At 39.1% G+C, this 24,943-nt stretch overlaps 1 long non-coding RNA gene across 2 annotated transcripts; it reads left to right on the top strand.

Moving 5' to 3' along the window:
* LOC139184476 (uncharacterized) lies at nucleotides 1–24,943 on the top strand. Of its 2 annotated transcripts, none has more exons than XR_011567974.1 (3): nucleotides 1–97; nucleotides 6,036–6,119; nucleotides 22,971–24,943. It is a non-coding gene; the product is annotated as an uncharacterized lncRNA (long non-coding RNA). The 2 variants fall into 2 exon arrangements; XR_011567973.1 differs by lacking the exon at nucleotides 22,971–24,943 and adding an exon at nucleotides 11,210–11,392.

The following is a 24,943-nucleotide window of genomic DNA, read 5'->3' as shown; positions in this document are numbered from 1 at the left end:
CTCATCTCATATTTGATCATGTATCTTTCTTTCTAGAATCCCCCTGCTGTGTCTTCCTGCCTCTTTTCTGGCACCGCTCTCCTGGTGTTGGCACTCGGTAAGAAAGGGGCTTGGCTCTAGAAGATATTTAGTTGTATTAAAATTGTGTTCAATTTTGAGTACTCATTAGCAACTCTACTGTAGCTTAAGCAGAAAACAAAAGGTCCAGGGTGGTCTGTCCAGGACTGGTAGGGTGACTCAGTGATGCCGACAGGTGCAGCTCCTGCTGTCTCTCCGCCTTGCTGCTTTCTGTGAGGTCTGCTGCACCTCCGGGCTGTGCATGTCTCCCAGGAGGGAGCGGGGGAGAGGAAGAGGCAGCACAAGAGACTTCCGCCTTCTTTTCTTTGGTTGGAGTGTGTCTCCTGCCACACTCCTGATTGCTGGGAAGCAAAGGAAGGGAGTCATTACCTTTTTCAGACTCTGCGGCAGAGGCAGGCCAAGAGAAAAGGGCTGGGAAAAGGAGGTGGGTGAGCCACCTTCCTTGTTCCCAACACCTGTTGGTCAGAAGAAACTCTCCTGCCCATTCATACCTAGGGCCTCAGAATGTTGTTTTTATAGAAAGGAAAATATCGATTGCAGGGGGAGTGGCTGTAAGTGGGCATTTATTCTTATCCCCATCTCCCACCCCCTAGACGTCTGTTTCTCCAAACTAGAGAATATTGGGGTTTTCCCTCAATTTTCTTCCATTTTTTTCCATTCCACTGCACAATTCTTTCAACAGTGACATGTGGATGCAATAGATGTGGAAGTGTACTGTGAGGCAGGAAATTTTCCACGGACTACTTTTGTTCAATAATTGTGCTTCCTTTTTTAAAAAAAATTATAGTCTGTTTTATGGGGGGGAGATTTGTAAATACATATGATGTCACCAGCTCTCCCAGAAGTGTCTTTGGTGTTTTGTTCTGTTTGGTGGGGGGTGGGTACAGTTTGCAGGATGAAGTTGATGGTATGGGTTCAGATATGAACCTGAACCAGGTCTTCAGGTTCCTGGAGTCTCTCATTTCTTGTCACCCAGCAGGCCCTACTAATTTATATTTCATCTTTTACCCCGCCTGCTTTGGCTGTTCCTCAGCATTTTGGGCCACTCCAGACATTAAGTGGCTTTTTCCATCTCTTTTGTGTCTCAGTGGCCACAGCAGGTTCACAGTTGCAGGCCGACTGTGGAGAAGGTCAGGAAATGCTAATGGGACATTTAGCAGCAAGTGTTCCTGCTTAACTTTCCATGGAAAACAAAATCCAACTGACAGAGGGAAAAATTCAGTTCTGTCTTAATGTTGAAACGGTCCCAAGTTAGGACTGTGTGATACATTAGTCATTTATAGATATAATTTCATAAGTGACAGGGAGTAATAGATCATTTTGGTCTGTGTCACCAGACACATTCCCTACTGAGTACTTCTTTTGTAACACATAAAATGGAATTTGAATGTGCTTAAATGCAGTAAAATGTGTACATTAGAATTATGGTGAAAATTTGAACTTGAATTTTGAGAATTAATGTATAATTTCATGATGTGTGCTACTACAACTGTAATTCAAAAGACTTAATCCACATAATTCTGAAGAAATATCACTGCCTATGAATACTGCTGGATATTCTTGTTATTCTTCTTCATCCATATGATAAGGTGAAAATATCAAGTGTCTTAGGATTAGAAAAACTCAAAGTGTGAGTCCTGGATCTCACATTTACTGACAGTGAATTCAGAGAAATTCCTTGGCTCCTGATTCTCAGTTTTACTGTCTACAGAATGGTAAAAGTGACATATTTCAGATTTGAAAGTCTCACATGGCAGGATGTAGTCTGTAAATTGCAAAGCATTATGTATATGTAAGTACATACTAGTTTGTAAACTGCTTTTACTTGTAACAAACTACAATACACTTTCTAAGTGGATACGTGGTATTTCATTATGCTGCTGCTGCTGCTAAGTCTCTTCAGTTGTGTCCGACCCCATAGACGGCAGCCCACCAGGCCCCGCCGTCCCTGGGATTCTCCAGGCAAGAACACTGGAGTGGGTTGCCATTTCCTTCTCCAATGCATGAAAGTGAAAAGTGAAAGTGAAGTCGCTCAGTCGTGTCCGACTCTTAGTGACCCCATGAATCACAGCACACCAGACTCCTCCGTCCATGGGATTTTCCAGGCAAGAGTACTGGAGTGGGGTGCCATTTCATTATATAGGTGGACAAAACATTTAGGTTGTTATATATCTGTATCTGTTTTACATACATGTATGTATCTAACTCTATATGTCTGTCTGTCTACACACACACACATACATACAAAGAAGCTTTCCAATATACAATATAGTATTGTTAACTGTGGCTTCCGTGCTTCGCTGGTGGTTCAGATGGTAAAGAATCTGCTAAAGATGTTGGAGACGTGGGTTCAATTCATGGGTTGGGAACATCCCCTGGGGCAGGGAATGGCTACCTACTCCAGTATTCTTGCCTGGAGAATTCCATGGACAGAGGAGCCCTGTGGGCCACAGTCCATGGGGTTGGGAAGAGTCGGACATGACTGAGCAACTAACACACACACACACACATACACACACCCACACACACACCCCCCCACACACACATTGTTAACTGTAGTCACCATGCCATACACTTTATCCTCAGAATTTATCTTGTAACTGAAAGTTTTTACCTTTTGACCACCTTCACCCAGTTCCCTCACTCACTGCCTGCCTCTGGCAACTGTTAATCTTTTCTCTGTATCCGTGAATTCAGTTTTTGTTTGTATTTAGATTTCATATGTAAGTGTATATAGTATTTTTATGTGTTGTTCCAATTCATTGTGATGATCACTAATTGTTTGAATGATCATAAGAAACTTTTTGTGGTAAAAGCTCACTCCTAACTTCTACAATGAAAATAAGTACTACAAATAAGATAAAAAGGCCAAAGACTGATTGGCAGAATCTTTTTATGGCTACATGGCAAATAGGTTAATTTCTTTAATACACAAAGAGCTTTTAAATAAATCAACAAGAAAAGCTGAAAACTGTAATATAATTTAGGTAAAGAACATGAGTCAGCAATGTATGGAAAAAACCCTAAACAGACGGCAGACGTGAAAAGATACTCATTTCTTTTACTTTTAAAGAAATGAGATTTAAATCGGAGTTCTTTTTTCCTTTATTATATTCAGTCAGTTCAGTTCAGTCGCTCAGTAGTGTCCGACTCTTTGCGACCCCATGAATCACAGCACGCCAGGCGTCCCTATCCATCACCAACTCTGGGAGTTCACTCAGACTCATTGATGCCATCCAGCCACCTCATCTTCTGTTGTCCCCTTCTCCTCCTGCCTCCAATCTTTCCCAGCATCAGAGTCTTTTCCAATGAGTCAACTCTTTGCATGAGGTGGCCAAAGTACTGGAGTTTCAGCTTTAGCATCATATTATATTAGTAAAGATTAAAAAGTTGGAAAATATATTTGAGAATATATGAAGATAGACACTCCATAGATATTTAAATTGGTGTGACTTTTTTGGAGTCAATTTTGTAATACCTTAAAACATTTCAATGCAAACCTGGACCTATTATTCTCCTTTCCAGGATTTTATCCTGTAAAAGTACCTGATGAACATAAAAAGAGAGCAGTAGATATGTCACTGTGACGTGTGTGCGTATGTGTGTGTCAATGAAACAAATAACTGTGTAAACAAAATGTAACTGTAAACTACCTGTATCGCCTGTATATGTCTCAATGTGGTACTGCTCAAATTTATGTATATTCAAGAAAAGGAATTTTATATAGTAACTAAAAAGTGGACTGATCTCTGATATGCTGATAACTAAAAAAAGCAAGTTCAGCTTGGTTCAGACTTGTTTTTATGCTTTTATGCATTTATGTCATATGATATATACCATAAGTAGGAAAACGTTCTTGTATATTCGTAGACAACTTCTGATAGAATGAATAAGAAATTATTAACAGTGATTACCTTCTGGGAGTTAGACTGAAGTAAGTGAAGGAAGAGAGGAAGAATTTATTTTTTATTCTGTTAGCTTCTGTACCTTTGGAATTCGTTCCCCTCCCAATAATATTTTTTTATGAAAAACTTCAAACATACAGGATATTTAAAAAAGACTGGACAGTGAAAATGAATAAATTCACCACCTAGATGCTGTAATGAATATTTGCTGTAATAGCTTTATCACTAAATTAAAAACAAGGATGATGAATTATTTTTATAAATTTAGTAATTAGAGCTTAGCAGGAAGAGTATATTGGAGTAATTAGATAGCAAAATCAAAAAAATGCATAAATCTGCTAGAAGAGTAAACTAAATGGGATAATGTGATAAATATAAGGAGTTTTTAGGAGCACAAACTTCAAGGTTACAATTCTGTGCAAGAGGAGAGGCAGAGGCTCTGGACCTTAGGAGGGGTTTCCTGCCTGCAGTTTTTCAGACCTGAGATCAAGGGAGGATGGTCTCAGAGAAGAGAAACCTCCAAGCAGGTAGCTTTTGGCTCAGCTCTAAGCCTCTTCTCAGACTTGAGCCAGGTGGTAGTCAGCAGGGAAACTTGCTGAAAAGCATTTGACCCTCACAAACCGTATCTTTGTGTGTGGAAATGAAAGACTTTAACAAAAGCGTAAACCAGTGGATCTGATTTGGATCTGAATGAGACCTGGAGAGGAGAGTTTAGTTTTGTTTTGTCTTGTTTTTTAAACATCCTAGTTATTCAACACTGAGCTACTGCTCTGTGCGTAAACCTTGATTCAGTAAAAAAGAGTTTAAGTCCAGAAATCTGAATTTTTAACAAGTACCCGGTGACTTCATTGCAGGTAGGTATTGCAAAATATTGTCCTTTTCTAAGGAGGGGGCTTCTTTAGCCCCCAAGAAGATCTAGCTACTCCAAGAGTCTGCACATTTCTTTGCCAGGAATGTCTATCCTCTCCAAAGCCTCTCACTCATTTTCTAAATGAATTTAATCACTAAACTCCTAAGGAGCAAACACAAAGGGCTTTATCTCTTGGTAAATGATCTCATCCAAGGTGTTGGAAATCAACCTAGGTGGGGGTCTAGAAAGAGGAGATTGTTATATTTTAACTTCCTAACCATTCAACATTTACACTCCGCATAAACATCACGGGGCATCTGATGCCATCTTCTCTAACTTCTGTTTACTGGGTCATTCTGACACATGTGGTTTAGTTCTTTAGTTCTCTAAAAGTCTGCAACTCTCTTCTCCTGGTGTTTTTTGTTGGCAGCTTCTTCCTACTGTTATCAGAGTATTTGAATTCTCATCAATTTTCTTGTGACTTTTGTGGAATGCACTTGGTAGAGCAGCAGCTGTTCCATCTTCTACTTAGAACAGGTTTTCTTCCCCTGAAGGATTAATAGGGAAGCAAACTATTTGCAGTTGCTTCACTCCACCTCTGACAGTTCTTTAACCCCATGAGAAAGAAGAATCTAAGAGTTTCTCATTCTTTCTCAGCATGACAATTGTCATGAGTTCTTCCTTGTCATTCTTCATATCTTCTCTTTTCTTGGCCAGTCAGTGTAAACTGAGGAATTTGTTTCTACGGTGACCATCAACCTAAAGAAAACATGCTGTACCAAGGAATGAGTAATTTATTTTTATTATTATTTTTTTTAATACAACAAACATTTCTTGAGCTCTTTCTGTGCATTGTGCTAAATGCTGGAGACATGGGTGTAAAAGCAGATAGTAGCAGCCAAGTCTCCAAAAAACCTTGACAACTCCAGGTTGAGAGCATCCCATATAATGAGGAAACAACATAATTAAAGGTCTGGGAGTGAATCTGTACAATGGAGACTATTCAGATATGACTAGGATACATGGTTCTTGGTGAGAAATAAGAGATTCTTTGAAGACTTTGTGCTGCTGTCAAAAATCTGAATATCACTCAACAGGAAATTATTTCTTAATTAAAAAATTAAGATATGGAGAACACAGCATTCTAGTGTAAAAACACAATAAATAAAATAATACTGCCGTTTTCTTTTTAAATCATTTAGGTGAGGACATAGTTAGAATTGTAAACATGGCCACAGATTGGATATGGGAGTCAAATGCGAAGAGGAGGTCATATTCACTCCAAGGTGGGTGTCTGGATGATTTAGGGGGTGATCTAAGGTTGGTGTCTAATGAAATAAGGTTTGGAAAGAAAGCTAATAATTTCATTTGTTAATAATTTGGGGGGAATGCTCAAGGAATTGTTTGTAGACCAAAGGGAGTTAGTTCCTTATAGAAACGAGAGTTTCTCAAGGCACAGTGGAGAGCCTTACAGATGTGAGGCATGGAAGAGGGAAGAGTAGGGAGCAACTGGGGAAGGATGAGAAGAGAGACTGGGTTATTTCAGGGTAATGTTCAGTAGTGAAGAGGAGGGGCTTGGTGCAGGCCTGGATGGAGGGCGTGGAAGGATCACAGCTGAATTTGTTGAGCTCTAGCCACGGTGCTCCTGGTGGAATGCTGACTTGCTGGCCTCCGCAGAGTTCTCTCCCAGGTGCTGGGCACAGTTGCTCAAAGCAGCTCCTGCAGGGAGGGTCAAGGGGTCAGGAGGGAGGGTGGTCAGAGGAGAGAGCTGGAGATACCGGCCTCTGCAGAATGCTCTTATTTTTCTTGGCATTTGACAGGTGGTCTAGATGGAATCTAGCTGGGAGCCAAGCCAGTCAACAGATTCCCTTAATGGTTCTCACCACCCCCACAAGGGCCTCCCTTGTTTAAGGCATCTCTTCTTCACATTATTTTAGTGGTCATTCTACTTGAGTGTTTATTTGCTAAGTGACATTTTAAAGAAATAAATATAATGCCTATTTCAATAAAAGTAGTTTCTGAAAAGGCCAGATCAGTTTACCTAAAGAAAATTTAATGTTATTATGAATTATAGATATTTCACACTATTTTTTTTAGGACTTGGGGGTACCTAACTCATTACATGATTTAGAGAATCTTTTTTTTTGATGTCTGAGTTTAAGAAGTAAATTTTCAAAAATCTTGTTTGCATGAAGGTAAATTTCTAATGCAAGATTATTGATTGGTTTAGAAAATCATATAACATGAATATAATACACTCATGATAGTAAACAAATACTTTATCACCATGGATTCCAAGCAAAATCATTATCATATCCCAAATAAGTACCAGCTGTTCAGAATATCATAGAGGGGGATGGGAGAATCCATGCTTAATTAATCATTTCCTTGGTTAGAAAACAAAATCTTCAAACAAAGAGAACATTATATCTACAAGACACCAGCATTGCTAAGATTCCACCCACAGTAAGGCCAGTCAACATAAAGCCAAGCCTTTCACTGGATTTTGAATTGCTTGTATAAACTTGGAAAATTACAACAGAGAGTAAATGAGATTGTGTCCAGATAACCAAAGTCAAAAGACTGGTCTGCTTCCTTTTCTACGTCCTGTCCTCTCTCTGCCCTGCTGCCCCCTCCCAGTGCCTCCTCCCCTGCCCCTCCCCCCACCTGCCTACCCTGAGCATGCCAACTGGGGTTCTCGTCTTTAATTCCTTTGCATACAGATTGCCATCAAATCCTATGTCTTAAAAATATCATCTATGTGACTCTTCAGTATACGTTTCAATCAAACTTCAAAACCTAATAGAGTGAGCAGTTTAGTAAGAGTTTAAAGTTATTGAATCCCAGGCACCGTCGTATTTTTCTCTTTATAACAACCTTCCAATAAGCTATTATTATTAGCGTTATCATCACCGATTCACAGATAGGGTAACTGGCCTTACAGCAGTAGCTCTCAGCCCATCACCTGGGAACTTTTACAACTATCAGTACTCAGGCTACCGTCCATCTGGACCAGTTAAATCAGAAACCCTGAAAGTGGAACCTGGGTGTCTGTATTTTTTTTAAAGTTCTCCAGCTGAATTCAAAGTGTGGTGAAGTTTAGAACTACTGACTTTTAGAACAGTTGATTAACCAGCAGAGGGTCACAAGGCTGATAGATGGAGTTGGATTTAGAACTAGGTTTGTTAGATTTCAGAGTCTCATCTTCTTTTTTAAAAAATAATTTTATTTATTTATTTATGGCTGTGCTAGGTCTTTGTTGCTGTGTGGGCTTTTTTTCTAGTTGCATTGAGCAGTGGCTACTGTTTAGCTGTGCTGCACAGACTTCACATTGTGATGGCTTCTCTTGTTGCAGAGGATGGGCTTGCAGAGTAGGGGCGTGGAGCTTCCATAGCTGTGACGCGTGGGCTCAGTAGTTGCAGTTCCCAGGCTCTAGAGCTCAGGCTCAATAGTTGTGGGGTAGGGGCTCAGTTCGGAGAAGGCTATGGCACCCCACTCCAGTACTCTTGCCTGGAAGGTCCCATGGATGGAGGAGCCTGGTAGGCTGCAGTCCATGGGGTCACAAAGAGTCCGACACGACTGAGCGACTTCACTTTCACTCTTCACTTTTATGCATTGGAGAAGGAAATGGCAACCCACTCCAGTGTTCTTGCCTGGGGAATCCCAGGGACAGGGGAGCCTGGTGGGCTGCCATCTATGGGGTCACACAGAGTCGGACACGACTGAAGCGACTTAGCAGCAGCAGCGGCAGCAGCAGGGGCTCAGTTGCTCTGAGGTATACGGGATCTTCCTGCATCAGTGATTGAACCTGTGTCTTCTGCATTGGCAGGAAGATTCTTTACCATGAGTGCCACCTAGGAAGCTCATCTTGATTACTATAGATTTATAATAAGTCTTGATATCTGGTCAAACAAGTCCTCCCAACTTTTTCAAGAATATTTTGGATATTCTTAGATCTTTATTTCTTCTTAACTCTCACAATGAAACCTGCTGGATTTTGATTGAGTTTGCAATAAGTCTATCAGTCAACTTGGAGGAGTTTATATCTTTACAATTTTAAGTTTTTAAATCCATGACATGGTACATCTCTCTATTTAAACTAGTTTTCATTAATTAAATGAAATTCAATTCACTATTTAAAATAGTTTTAATTTCATAGCTCTTAAGGAATTTGTGGAACTTTCTCTATACATTTTTATGTCTTTTGAGTTAATCCTATGTCCTTCATGTACATGAAATGCTGTCTGTTTAAAGTGTTAACTGTATAAACTTAATTTTAGTCTTCCCTGATGGCTCAAGTGGTAAAGAATGTGCCCGCAATGCAGGAGACTCAGGAGACGTGGGTTTGATCTCTGGTCAGGAAAATCCCCTGGAGGAGGAAATGGCAACCAACACCAGTATTCTTGCCTGGAAAATTCCAAGGAAAAACGAGCCTGACAGGCTGCAGTCTGTACAGCTGAACATGATTGAGCACATAAGTGTAAATAGGAGATAAGGCTTTAATTTCTAATGCTACATGGGCTCCTTAGTGGCCCAGCGGTAAAGAATCTGCCTGCAGTGTAGGAGACATGGGTTCAATCCCTGGGTCGAAAAGATCCTTTGAAGAAGGAAATGGCAACCCCCTCCAGTATTCTTGTCTGGGGAGACCCCATGGACAGGGGAGCCTGGTGGCTACAGTCCATGGCATTGCACAAGAGTCAGATATGACTTAGCAATTAAAAAACAACAACAATGGAATATGATTGATATGAGGCTAACATAGTCATAATACCACCATCTGACAAGGATACTAAATTATACATCATCGTACTCATGACCATGATGCAAAAATCCTAAAAAAACCAACTAACTTATCAAGACTCAGTTGCATTAATTAAAGGAACGCCAGGTTAGTCTAATGTTTCAAATACTAGAAGCTTTATTGTAATCGTAATTCACCATGCTTACAAATAAAATGAGGTAAAATATGATAATTTTGATAGTGTAGAATTTTTAAATATAAAATTGAACATTTCTTTATGGTTTGCAAATTAGTCATAGAAGACTCGGAGAAGGCAATGGCACCCCACTCCAGTACTCTTGCCTGGAAAATCCCATGGATGGAGGAGCCTGGTGGGCTACAGTCCATGGGGTCACTAAGAGTCGGACACGACTGAGCAACTTCACTTTCACTTTTCACTCTTATGCATTGGAGAAGGAAATGGCAACCCACTCCAGTGTTCTTGCCTGGAGAATCCCAGGGACGGGGGAGCCTGGTGGGCTGCCGTCTATGGGGTCGCACAGAGTTGGACACGACTGATGTGACTTAGCAGCAGCAGCAGCATAGAAGACTACTGTAATTTTAAAAAGGTTGGCTTCAAAAAGGATAGGGAAAACTTTATTTTTAATGGCTAAACATAAAAAATGGTATCTCTTTTTAGATAAAGGAGATTCCAATGATGGCTTATGTATAGTATTAAAATGGAAATCCTTGCCAGATTAATTAGGTAAGAAAAAGAAAGAAAAAAAAGGCATAATGATTTGAAAAGAAGAAACAAAACTATCATTATTCACAAATACTACCTTCATTGAGAATTCAAAAACTATAGAAAAATTAGAATTAATAAAAGAATTTAGGATGTTTGCTTAGTACAAAAATCAGTATACACAAATCAATTGTATTGCCTTATGTAATACCATCAACCAACAGTTAATGTAATTGTAGAAAATGTATTATTTAAAATAGTGAAAAAATATAAATGATCTAGGAATAAATATACCAAATATTTGCAAACTTTTAAGGACAAGATTGAAATATTTTATTAAATTAATGTTAAAATCCATACCATGTTCATGGGTTGGAAGTTTCAAAATCATAAAAATGACAAACTTCATCAATTGATCTGTAGATTTGGTGTAATTTAAGTCAGAGTACTCTCAATTTTTCTGTCCTATATATATATATATATATATATATATATATTTTATATATATATATATATATATAAAATCAGAGGTAAGGTAAGTGCTATAAGCAGGTATCATTATAGTGCTGTGCTGTGTGTGCATGCTAAATTGCTTCAGTCCTGTCCACTCTTCGACCCCATGGACTGTAGCCCGCCAGACTCCTCTGTCCATGGGATTCTCCAGGCAAGAATACTGGAGTCGGTTGCCATGCTCTCCTCCAGGGGATCTTCTCAACACTGGGATTGAACCCATTTCTCTTAACGTCTCCTGCACTGGTGGGCAGGTTCTTTACCTCTAGCGTCCCCTAGTGCTAGGAGGCTAAAATTATAGTAAAGCCAGATATTCGTTTGTGGGGATCATTGAGTCTTCACAAACGGGAGATCACATCTGAGCTGGTTCATGAATGTTGACTATGTTTTCATTTGGGAAGGTGCCAGCAAGCTTTCGGAAGGACAGAACAACCTAATGTGTCCTGTTACCACTGGCTCAGATGATGGGTACCTATTGCCTCGTTTCCAGATGAAGCAAGCTGGCGTGGGCGTTAATGGTACTTCAGTAATTTCCATTTTCTACCTGAATTCCTTGTTTGAATGACCTGTTTACATTTACACTCTGGGTGACACCTATGGCTACAGATGTCTGCGAGTTGAAAATGAACAAACAGCAGCGAGGTATTCCTTATCTCTAATGGATGGTCTGCAAATCCCTTAGCTTTAGCATTTTGTGTGCAATGAATTTTTAAAAAATGAATAAAAGGGAAATAATAGACACACACATCCAGCTGCTTTGTGCAAACAGAATGTTGTTCTTCTGTCAAGGTGACTCTGAGAATAGGATGTGCAGTTTGGATGTGACTGACGCAAAACTGTGTGTTCCTTTTCACTTACTTGGTCTCCTCTTTGTGAAAAATGGACTTGTGTTTGAGATTAAACTTGTTAACCTTTGCTCTACTGATATTCTTAAAGTACCATTTTCATCGGGATACTCTATACAAAAGGCTAAAATGAGTCTGAACTGCCTACTTAGGCCATGTCTTCTGTTTTTGTGCTCTGGGTTCTTAGAATAATATCTGTACTGTCTCAAACATCACTCTCTTTCCCCCAGCCTAAAATGTTCTTTCATTTATTTATACATTCAACAAATAAACATTTATATACTAGCCACTGTTCTGTGGACTTGGGACACATTTTTCAAGAAAAGAGACAAAAATCCATACTCTGTTTGAGGTTATATTCTAGCATTTTGTTCGTTACAAAATAAATTATAAATTTAAATGAGGAGATAATATAGTATGTTAAAAGGTGATAAATGCTATGAAGAAAAGAGAGGGCAAGAGGGTTGGAGATGAGTGTACAAACTACAACTATAAATAGATTTGTCTGGATGCGTTAGCCTCTGGTCATCTGGGTATGAGAGCCTTTTGGGCAGAGGCAGCCACCAAGGCTCAGGACCTATGATGGGAATTTGCTCAGGATTCTCTGCTGCTGCTTCTAAGTCACTTTAGTAGTGTCTGACTCTGTGTGACCCCATAGACGGCAGCCCACCAGGCTCCCCTGTCCCTGGGATTCTCCAGGCAAGAACACTGGAGTGGGTTGCCATTTCCTTCTCCAATGCATGAAAGTGAAAAGTGAAAGTGAAGTCGCTCAGTCGTGTCCGACCCTTATCGACCCCATGGACTGCAGCCCACCAGGCTCCTCCATCCATGGGATTTTCCAGGCAAGAGTACTGGAGTGGGATGCCATTGCCTTCTCCAGAGAGGATTCTCTAGGAGTAGCCTAATTGGTTAGTATGGTTGGAGCACAGTGAGCAGGGGGTAGGAATAGCAGGAGAGGAAGTCACAAAGGAAATGGGACAATTGGTATACAGACTGGTGAACTTTGTAAGAACTTTGACTTTTAGTGAAATGGGAGGCTCTTCAGGAGAGATGTGATCATTTCCCTTTCTTTGTGCTATTGTTGGCATATATTTTTCAGTTCAGTTCTGTTCAGTCACTCATGTCCGACTCTTTGCGACCCCATGAACCGCAGCACGCCAGGCCTCCCTGTCCATCACCAACTCCTGCAGTCCACCCAAACCCATGTCCATTGAGTCGGTGATGCCATCCAACCATCTCATCCTCTGTCGTCCCCTTCTCCTCCTGCCCTCAAACTTTCCCAGCATCAGGGTCTTTTCAAATGAGTCAGCTCTTTGCATCAGGTGGCCAAAGTATTGGAGCTTCAGCTTCAACATCAGTCCTTCCAATGAATACCCAGAACTGATCTCCTTTAGGATGGACTGGTTGGATCTCCTTGCAGTCCAAGGGACTCTCAAGAGTCTTCTCCAACACCACAGTTCAAAAGCATCAATTCTTCTGCCCTCAGCTTTCTTTACATGACCACTGGAAAAACCATAGCCTTGACTAGATGGACCTTTGTTGACAAAGTAATGTCTTTGCTTTTTAGTATGCTGTCTAGGTTGGTTATAACCTTTCTCCCAAGGAGTAAGTGTCTTTTAGTTTCATGGCTGCAATCACCATCAGAAGTGATTTTGGAGCCCAGAAAAATAAAGTCAGCAACTGTTTCTACTGTTTCTCCATCTATCTGCCATGAAGTGATGGGACCAGATGCCATGATCTTAGTTTTCTGAATGTTGAGCTTTAAGCCCACTTTTTCACTCTCCTCTTGCACTTTCATCAAGAGGCTTTTTAGTTCTTCTTCATTTTCTGCCATAAGGGTGATATCATCTGCATATCTGAGGTTATTGATATTTCTCCCGGCAATCTTGATTCCAGCTTGTGCTTCCTCTAGCCCAGCGTTTCTTATGAGAAGTTAAATAAGCAGGGTGACAATATACCACCTTGACAGACTCCTTTTCCTATTTGGAACCAGTCTGTTGTTCCATGTCTAGTTCTAACTGTTGCTTCCTGACCTGCATACAAATTTCTCAGGAGGCAGGTCAGGTGGTCTGGTATTCCCATCTCTTTCAGAATTTTCCACAGTTTATTGTGATCCACACAGTCAAAGGCTTTGGCATAGTCAATAAAGCAAAAATAGATGCTTTTCTGGAACTCTCTTGCTTTTTCCACGATCCAGCAGATGTTGGCAATTTGATCTCTGGTTCCTCTGCCTTTTCTAAAACCAGGTTGAACATCTGGAAGTTCATGGTTCATATATTGCTGAAGCGTGGCTTGGAGAATTTTAAGCATCACTTTACTAGTGTGTGAGATGAAATATTATTACTGAGATTTTACCAAATAAAAAAATTAAGATTTTTAATTAAGCCAAATTTAAAGTGAAGAGGAACTAAAAAGTCTCTTGATGAAAGTGAAAGAGGAGAGTGAAAAAGTTGGCTTAAAGCTCAACATTCAGAAAACAAAGATCATGACATCTGGTCCCATCTCTTCTTGGGAAATAGATGGGAAAACAGTGGAAACAGTGTCAGACTTTATTTTTCTGGGCTCCAAAATCACTGCAGATGGTGACTGCAGCCATGAAATTAAAAGACGCTTGCTCCTTGGAAGGAAAGTTATGACCAACCTAGATAGCATATTCAAAAGCAGAGACATTACTTTGCCAACAAAGGTCTGTCTAGTCAAGGCTATGGTTTTTCCAGTGGTCATTTATGGATGTGAGAGTTGGACTGTGAAGAAAGCTGAGCACCGAAGAATTGATGCTTTTGAACTGTGGTGTTGGAGAAGACTTTTTTTTTTGGGGGGGCGGAGAAGACTCTTGAGAGTCCCTTGGACTAAAAGGATATCCAACCAGAGATCATCCCTGGGTGTTCTTTAGAAGGAATGATGCTAAAGCTGAAACTCCAGTACTTTGGCCACCTCATGTGAAGAGTTGACTCATTGGAAAAGACTCTGATGCTGGGAGGGTTTGGGGGCAGGAGGAGAAGGGGACGACAGAGGATGAGATGGCTGGATGGCATCACCGACTCGATGGATGTGAGTTTGAGTGAACTCCGGGAGTTGGTGATGGACATGGAGGCCTGGTGTGCTGCGATTCATGGGGTCGGGAGGAATCTGACATGACTGAGCGACTGAATGAACTGAACTGAAAGTAGTATTTGTAATTAAAGTTGTAATTAAAGGAACAATAGCATATTTTAGTGAAATTTAATCTGTTGCCTTTATAGTAATGTTATAGATGGTCAATATTTCCAACTATACTGCTTTCTTTGTAGTCAAAAAAGACTGATTTCAATTTATTACACTTCAGTTATTTTATGTTCCTTTTTAAAATTGACAGTCATCGAGTCATTGTAATAAAATCAGACAATCATAAATTTCTTCCAGGACTTGTATTCCTGGTATGTTGTGGTTTACTTGGAAGTCATTTTATAATGTAACCAATCAATATCCCACTGTATAAAGAATTAACTAAAGAAACCCTTTACCCAGGATGTAATTATTCAGCCCATACGTTATTACTACTTTTGCTTTAAACATCAGTTGACTTTTTTTGGGGCTTAACTTTTGGATTAATGTTTGCATAATATATCTTTTTCCTTTTTTTTTTTTACTTTCAATATATCTATATTCTTATATATATGAAGTGAGTTTTTTGTAGATAGCAGATTAATGGATCTTTTTTTTTAAACTACTGTGCCAATTTTGGTCTTTTAATTGGTGTATTTAGATATTTACTTTGAGGGTAATTATTGATATGCTAGAACTTAGGATGGCATTTTTGTATTTGTTTCTGTTTGATTCCTATATTTCTCTTTTTTTAACCTTCCTGTGGGTTCCATGTACATGTTTTTTAGGATTCCATCTTGATTTATCTTTTGTCAAATTTTTGTGCATATCACTTGTGTAGTCTTCCTAGTGGTTGTCAGAGATAACGTTTAATTTTGATATAATTTCAAACTTAAAGTTACAAGAGTGGTATAAAAAGAACTTCCTTGTTTTTCTTTCTCTATTAAAAATTGAAGTATGGTTGATCTAGGATGTTATATTAATTTCAGGTGTACAACTTCATGATTCAGTGTTTTTATCGATTATATTCCATCGAAAGTTATTACAAAACAGTGGCTGTATTTCCCTATACTGTACAGTATATCCTTGATGTTTATTTATTTTACGCATAGTAGTTTGTATCTCTTAATCCCATACCCTGTCTTGTCCCTCCTTTCTACCTTCTCCCCACTGGTAACTACAAATATGTTGTCTATATCTATGAGTTGGTTTCTGTTTTGTTAGTCATTCATTTGTTTCATTTTTTAGTTTCCACGTGTTTGTGATAATATAAAGTATTTCGTTTTGCTCTGTCTGACATATTTCACTAAGCATAATACCCTGTAGGTACATCCACATTGTTGGAAAAGGCAGAATTTCATTCTCTTTTATGATTGAGTAATATTCCACTGTGTAGGTATATATCACATCAACTTTATCCATTCATTTGTTGATGAATGCTTAGATTGTTTCCTGTCTTGCCTATAGAAATAATAGTACTATGAACATTAGGGTACATTTATCTTTTTGAATAAGTATTTTCATTTTCTTCAAATATATATCCAGGAGTGGAATTTTTAGATCACACAGTAGTTCTATTTTTAGTTTCTTTAGAAACTTTTATACTGTTTTCCACAGTGGCCGCACCAATTTACAACTCCCACTAACTGGTACAAGGGTTCCCTTTTCTCCACATCCTTGTCAACACTTGTTATTTCTTGTCTTTTTGATGATAGCCATTCTGATAGGTGTGAGGTGCTATTTCATTGTGGTTTTTGATTTGCATTTCTCTGATGATTAATAGTGTTGAACATCTTTTCATGTGCCTGTTGACCACCTGCAGGTCTTCTTTGAAAAAATTTCTATTAAAGTCTTATGCTCATTATTTAATCAGGTTGTTTGTTTTTTTTTTTTTTTCATATTGAGCTATATGAGCTGTTTATATATTTTGGTCATATCCTTGCAAATATTTTCTGTCATTCAGTAGACTGTCTTTTCTTTTTGTCAGTGGTTTCCTTTGCTGTGTAAAAGCTTCTAAGTTTAATTAGCTTCTATTTATTTTTGTTTCCTTTGTCTTAGGAGTTCAGTTCAGTTCAGTTGCTCAGTCGTGTCCGACTCTTTGTGACTCCATGAACCACAGCACACCAGGCCTCCCTGTCCATCACCAACTCCTGAAGTCCTCCCAAACCCATGTCCATGTCCATTGAGTCGATGATGCCATCCAACCATCTAATCCTCTGTCATCCCCATCTCCTCCTGCCTTCAATCTTTCCCAGCATCAAGGTCTTTTCCAATGAGTCAGCTCTTCACATCAGGTGGCCAAAGTATTGGCGTTTCGGCCTCAACATCAGTCCTTCCAATGAACACCCAGGACTGATCTCCTTTAGGATGGACTAGTTGGATCTCCTTGCAGTCCAAGGACTCTCAAGAGTCTTCTCCAACACCCCAGTTCAAAAGCATCAATTCTTTGGTGCTCAGCTTTCTTTATAGTCCAACTCTCACATCTATACATGACCACTGGAAAAACCATAGCCTTGACTAGACGGACCTTTGTTGACAAAGTAATGTCTCTGCTTTTTAATATGCTGTCTAGGTTGGTCATCAGAGAAGGCAATGGCAACCCACTCCAGTACTCTTGCCTGGAGAATCCCATGGACAGAGGAGCCTGGTAGGCTGCAGTCCATGGGGTCACAAAGAGTCAGACACGACTGAGCGACTTCACTTTCACTTTTCATTTTCATGCATTGGAGAAGGAAATGGCAACCCACTCCAGTGTTCTTGCCTGGAGAATCCCAGGGACGGCGGAGCCTGGTGGGCTGCTATCTATGTGGTTGCACAGAGTCGGACCTGACTGAAGCGACTTAGCAGCAGCAGTAGGTTGGTAATAACTTCCCTTCAAAGGAGTAAGCGTCTTTTAATTTCATGGCTGCAGTCACCATCTGCAGTGATTTTAGAGCCCAGAAAAATAAGTCAGCCACTGTTTCCCCATCTGTCTGCCATGAAGTGATGGGACGGGATGCCATGATCTTAGTTTTCTGAATGTTGAGCTTTAAGCCAACTTTTTCACTCTCCTCTTTCACCTTCATCAAGAGGCTCTTTAGTTCTTCTTCACTTTCTGCCATAAGGGTGGTGTCGTCTGCATATCTGAGGTTATTGTATTTCTCCTGGCAATCTTGATTCCAGCTTGTGCTTCCTCAGGCCCAGCATTTCTCATGATGTACTCTGCATATAAGTTAAATAAGCAGGGTGCCAATATACAGCCTTGACAGACTCCTTTTCCTGTTTAGAACCAGTCTGTTGTTGCATGTCTAGTTCTAACTGTTGCTTCCTGACCTGCATACAGGTTTCTCAAGAGGCAGGTCGGGTGGTCTGGTATGCCCATCTCTTTCAGAATTTTCCACAGTTTATTATGATCCACACAGTCAAAGGCTTTGGCATAGTCAATAAAGCAGAAATAGATGTTTTTGGGGAACTCTCTTGCTTTTTTGATGATCCAGCGATGTTGGCAATTTGATCTCTGGTTCCTCTGCCTTTTCTAAAACCAGCTTGAATATCTGGAAATTCCCGGTTCCTAAATAACATATTGCTGTTATTTATGTCAAAAGTATTCTACATACATTCTCTTCTAGGATTCTTGTGGTTTTAAGTCTTACATTTAGGTCTTTAATCCATTTTGAGTTTATTTTCGCATATGGTATGAGACAGTGTTCTAATTTCATTCTATCACATGGAGCTCTCCAATTTTCCCAGTATCACTTATTGAAGAGACTGTCTTTTCTCCATTTATTTTCTCCATATATTTTTGCATCCTTCATTGTACCTTAATTGCACAGAAGTGTGGGGACTTATTTCCAGGCTCTCTGTTCTGTTCTATTGATTTATGCATCTGTTTTTATGCCAGTACCATACTGTTTTGATTATGGTAGCTTTGAAGGACAGTCTGAAGTCAGGGGATGTGATCCTTCCAGCTTTGTTCTTCATTCCTCAGGATTGCTTTGGCATTTCAGGGTCTTTTGTGGTTCCAAATAGTTTTAGAATTAGTTCTGGTCTGTGAAAAATGTCCTGGGTATTTTGATAGGGATTGTATTAAATCTATAGATTGTTTTGAGTAGTATGGACATTTTAACAAAAGTAATTCTTCTAATCCTTGAACATGGTATATTTCCATTTCTTTGTATTGTTTTCAATTTCCTTCATCAGTTGTTGTAATAGTTTTCAGAGGCCAGGTCTTTGACCACCTTGGTTAAATTTATTCATAGGTATTTTATTCTTTCTGATGTGATTTTAAATTGTTTTCTCTTTCTGATAGTTCATTATTAGTGTATGGAAAAGTAACAGAATTCTGTATATTAATCTTATATCCTGCAACTTTGCTGAATTTATGTGTTAGTTCTAATAGCTTTTTGGTGGAGACTTTAGGGTTTTCTACAAAGTAAATCTCCTATATATGAACAAGTTCTGTTCCAAGAGCATGTTCATAAATCCAATTTGTCTTTAAATCCAACAAAGTTAGCCTGGGTATCCAATTAACACAGTCAGTTATATAATATTGTGCTGTAATAGATGATAATACTTTTCACACAAATAATACATAAACATGAAAATAAAATATTTTTAATCTTACAGTACCTTGAAAAATATTTGAAACTCAGTCTCTTTAATCTTCATTAATTTGGGAGCAGCTTTTCATTTTTTCCTTACATTCCTTGAACCTCAGGTTTTTTTTTGAGGAGTAAAGGTGATTATTTTGCTGAATGTTCTTTAATTCTGGTTTGTCTGAAGTTTATTAAGGAAATATTCCCATTTGTTGTTGTTGTTATTCAGTCACCCAGTCATGTCCAATTCTTTGCAACCCCACGGACTGTAGCATGCCAGGCCTCCCTCTCTCTCACCATCTCCCGGAGTTTGCCCAAGTTCATGTTCATTTCATCGGTGATACCATCTGGCCATTTCATCCTCTGACACCCTCTTCTTCTGCCCTCAATTTTTCCCAGCATCAGGGACTTTCTAATGAGTTGCTTGTTCGCATTGGATGACCAAAATTCTGGAGCTTCAGCTTTAGCATCAGTCCTTCCAGTGAATATTCAGGGTTGATCTCCCTTAAGATTGACTGGTTTGATCTCCTTGCTGTCCAAAGGACTTTCAGGAGTCTTCTCCAGTACTACAGTTTGAAGGCATCAGTTCTTTGGTGTTCTGCCTTCTTTATGGTCCAGCTCTCACAACCATACGTGACCACTGGGAAGACCATAGGCTTGACTATACAGACCTCTGTTGGCAGAATCATGTCTCTGCTTTTCAATACACTGTCTAGGTTGGTCATTGCCTTCCTGCCAAGAAGCAATCATCTTCTGATTTTATGACTGCAGTCACTGTCCACAGTGATTCTGGAGCCCAAGAAGAGGAAATTTATCACTCCGTCCGCATTTCCCCCTTCTATTTGCCATGCAGTAATGGGGCCGGATCTCATGATCTTAGTTTTTTTAATATTTAGTCTTAAGCTGGCTCTTTCAACTCTCCTCCTTCACCCTTATCAAGAGGCTCTTTAGCTCCTGTTTGCTTTCTGCCATTAGAGTGGTATCATCCGACTCTCTGAGGTTGTTGATGTTTCTCCTCCCTATATCGATTCCAGCTTGTAACGCATCCAACCTGACATTTCTCATGATGTGCTAAGGTAAACAAACAGGGTGACAGCAGACAGCCCTGTCATACTCCTTTCTCGATCTTGAACCAATCAGTTGTTCCATACAGGGTTCTAACTGCTGCTTCTTGACTCACATACAGGTTTCTCAGGAGACAGGTAAGATGGTCTGGTACTCCCCTCTCTCTAAGAGCTTTCCACAGTTTGTCATGATCCAAACAGTCAAAGGCTTTAGCGTAGTCAGTGAAACAGAGATAGATGTTTTTATGAAATTCCCTTCTCTATAATCCAGAAAATGTTGGCAATTTTATCTCTAGTTCTTCTTCCTTTTCTAAAGCCAGCTTGAACATCTGAAAGTTCTTGGTTCGCATTATGCTGAAGCCTAGCATGCAAGGTTTTAAGCGTGACCTTACCTGCATGGGAGATGAGTACGACTGTATGATGGTTAGCATGTTCTTTGGTACTACCCTTTTTTGGGAACTGGGATGAGGATTGACCTTTTCCAGTTCTGTGGCCACTGCTCGATCTTCCAGATTTGCTGACATAATGAATGCAAAACCCTGATGGCATTGTCTTTTAGGGATTTGAATAGTTCTGCTGGAGTTTCATTGCATTCACTAGCTTTATTAACCAAAGTGCTTCTTAAGGCCCACCTCACTTCACACTCCAGAATGTCTGTCTCTGGGTGACTAATCACACCGTCATAGTAACCAGTTCATTAAGATCTTTTTTATATAGTTCTTCCATGTATTCTTTCCATCTCATCTTGATCTCTTCAGCATCTACTAGGTCTCTACCATTTTTATCCTTTCTTGGGTCCATCTTTGGGTAGAATGCTCCCTTGATGTTTTCAACTTTGCTGAAGAGATCTCTAGTCCTTCCTTTTTGTTGTTTTCTTCTACTATTAAACACTGTTGATTGAAGAAGTGCTGTTTGTCTCTTCTATCTGTTCTTTGGAACTGTGCATTTAATTGAACGTATCTTTCCCTCTCTCTCTTGCTTTTCACTTCACTTTGTTCTTCTGCTATTTATAAAGCCTCCTCAGATAACCACATTGCATTCTTGCTTTTCTTTTTCTGTGGATGGTTTTGTTTGCCACCTCCTGCACAATATTATGGACCCTGTCCGTAGTTCTTCAGGCACACTGTTAACTAGATCTACTCCCTTGAATCTATTTGTTACCTCTACTGCGAATTCATATGGGTATTTGATTTAAGTCATACCTGGCTGGTCTAGTGTTTTTCCTGGTTTTCTTTAGTTTAAGCCTGAATTTTGCTATAAGAAGTTGATGATCTAAGCCAACAGTCAGCTCCAGGTCTTATTTTTACTGACTATATACAGGCTTCTCCATCTTTGGCTACAAAGAATGTAATCAATTTGATTTTAGTATTCACATTACTTATTTGTAATAAGAAATTTGGAAACAGTCTAAATATGTCATTTTAGGGACTTGTTTAAATAAAGATATGCTATGATATATTATGTGGTTATCAAAATAATGGTATTTTTAACCATTATTTTGTTTAGTTTTAACCAACTAACCATAGAAAGTTCAAATACATTAAGAACAAAAGGCAAGGCACAAAGCAGTCTATACAAATGATACAATTTTTGTAAGCAAATATGCAGTTATTTATGGGAAAATTTGCATAGGAAATAGTCTGAAGGAAAATACACCAAGTTATTAATTTAAGGTATTATTATCTCTGGGTTGTAACCCAGAGATTTTTCTCCCTTTTCAAGTTTTTCTCTTGTTTTTCTCCAGTGAAGATCTATTATTCATGCAATTTTAAAAAGGAAATTTTTTTTCCCTATAAATCCAACAACCTTTTAAAATTTTAAAACCAAAGTGCTTTCATTTTTCTAGGGAAAAAAAGAGAGAGTTATATATAGGGCATTATGTTGTAATGGAAAATACATTGAACTGAGATCAAATCCAAATATCACTGTTTACTATTTATAAGGTCTTGGTCAGGGGCTTCATGATTTTTGAGTTTCAATTTCCTCATATTTAAAATGGGGATCACAGTATCATTTTCCTGTCTACTTCACTGCTTTGTTTTGAGAATCAAATGGAATAATGTATTTTGTTACTCTTCGTAAATTTTAAAAACCAATACCAATATTAATAAAAGGCGTTCTTATTTTATTTTTCATGAAAAATATCTCCAGCTCATTGCATACCAGAGGTGGACTTTTCCTAAAATTATTTACAGTAAAAAATATCCAAACTCCTAGGCGTTTGAACTTCACTCTAGTTTCTAGAATTACTAATCTTTTCATCTAGAATAGACAGAACAATAAGGAATTAGCAGATCAACCACTGTAACACTCATAGCTTATCCATGTTCTCAGCTTAAAGAAAAAAACTTTTTCTACTTCTTCTTCAATTTTTTCCCACTTATTATGTGATCAGTTATTTCTTAGCTTTGATAAACAGTAGAAAGTTCTTTCCTCTTTAGATACTTCTAATATGCCTCATCCTAGGAAAAAGAAATATAGGAGACACATGCAGTGGCACCTAGGTGCTCCTGGAGTAGCCACCTTTCGCCTAAAAGTGCAACCCATTTTGGGGATGGGGATGCTTCACTGACTTTTGCTGCTTCTCCTGCCCAGGACTGCAGACCAGTGGGAGTAGCAGGGTCTGGGAGAGACAGCAGCTGTGGTATAAGGAGGTGCCCTGGCCACTGGAGAGAGATTTCTGGAGTCATCTAGGAGTTTTGCTGAGAACCAAAAGCCCTGGGGAAGAAGAGGTGAGAATAAGCAAAAATGAAGCTCCAGCAAGTAGTCTTATAAGGCTACAGACATGGAACACTGGTTTTGCTTATTTATCTCCATCCAGTAGCTGGTCCTGTCTTAGGCTGGTGGTCTTTCATGCCACACAGTCATGCATATTTTCACTGTGAATGTTCAATAAATATTTAAGAAATAATAACTGATCACATAATGAAGTTTGGAGGTTGACCTGGCCCCTTACATCCCATATACAGATATTCATTATGTTTCACAAGATTTGTTAGAAAAAATTTCACAGTGGCAATGTGAAAGAAACCATTTGTAAACCCACAGCACACAGAATCAGGGGGTCACAAAATTACTGTAATACATGGTTCAGCTGTTGTTATTGTTTTTTAAAAGACATAAAATGTGTCCCAAAGCAATCTAAACAGTTTAGATGTTATCAAAAACCATTTTGTGAAGCAATATATTGTGAAAACAAATATTTTTTCCCCTAAAGAAAATCTGGAAAATGAAAATTAAATCTTCAAGGCTTCTTTTAAAGATCTTCATTTTTCTTATAAATTTAATATTGAAGAAGGAAATAGATTATTAAAGCAATGGGGCCACTTATTAAAATCATGTCAGACTGACCTCCATCAAAATCCAAGAGTCTTTTTTATGCTGATTGCCTTTTAATTACTTAGGCCACTGGTGTCTGTGCTAATCCCAGGACACTGTAATGATTTTTATGACTTCAGTGGTGTATGGACAGGGTCCATAATCAGCATACTCAGCATACAAATTTGTGAGATGAGCCAGGCTTAGTTCAAGAGCTTGTTTAGTCTTTTTTTTCACATCTGTTTTTTTTTTTTCTTGGTGAGTAATTCTATATATTATTCTGATACCATAAGATAAATTTTGGTGGAATTAAGTACAGATAGCTCAAACTGACTTAGTAACTACCCCTTACCTCGCATTGGTATGAAGTGATCAAATGACAATATGAGTGGCATATTCACTCTAGGAAAATGATGAATGGTGTTTCAAAAGAAGCACTGTGGCATCTTAAAGGCATATAATGAGGAATCCAAAGGAGCATATTTGTTCATTATTCCAGTCACTGGGTTGGAAAAGACAGAGTTGCCTATGAAAAAATGCTGCTGACAGAGTCAGTTCAGGATGGAGACGGGGAGCCAGAGCATCTCGTGGCCTCAGCCTTCAGTGTGCAGTGAATTTTGGAGGGAAGAGTCTTCCATAAACACCAAATAAACTTCAGAGGTAACCACTAAGAATGAGCAATATACCCCATGAAGTAAGGAGTAAATATCTCAACACAGAACAAGTGAAACAATATCCCAAGTGGGACATACCAGGGAAGAAAGAAACAATTTGTCAAATTGGTTAAAAATTGTTTATAGAGAATCAGTTGCTTGGCATAGCTCATTAAGAGGTGGGGTCCGTACTTCCTCCCTCTTGAATCCAGGCTTACCTTAGTGACTCATTTGGTATTTCAGAGAATGCCTCAGAAGTGACGCTGTGTCATTTCCAAGGCAAGGTCAGAAAAGGCCATGGGGCTTCCACATTTCCCTCTTGGGATAAAGAAGCCATGTTTTATCATGGGAGAGAAGAAACCCTATAAGAAATTCAACTACCTAAGAGCGTCACACTGGAGAGGATGTGAGTAGCCAGTGGAGCTCCCAACAGAAGTTCAGCCGCACTCGCCAGCTAAGTGATTACACCATTTTGCATGTTCAGCCAGGCAAACCTTCAGATGACTGCAGCCTCGGTGGACATCTGAATGCATCTGCATGAGAGACCCCAAGTGAGAATCTTTCCTAAATTCCAGACTCTTGAAATTGTGAGCAAAA

Source organism: Bos indicus, chromosome 8 (assembly GCF_029378745.1).
Source record: "Bos indicus isolate NIAB-ARS_2022 breed Sahiwal x Tharparkar chromosome 8, NIAB-ARS_B.indTharparkar_mat_pri_1.0, whole genome shotgun sequence".
Classification (NCBI taxonomy): Eukaryota; Metazoa; Chordata; class Mammalia; order Artiodactyla; family Bovidae; genus Bos; species Bos indicus.
The sequence above is the reverse complement of the archived record's forward strand: the minus strand, read 5'-3'. Positions and strand labels throughout refer to the sequence as shown.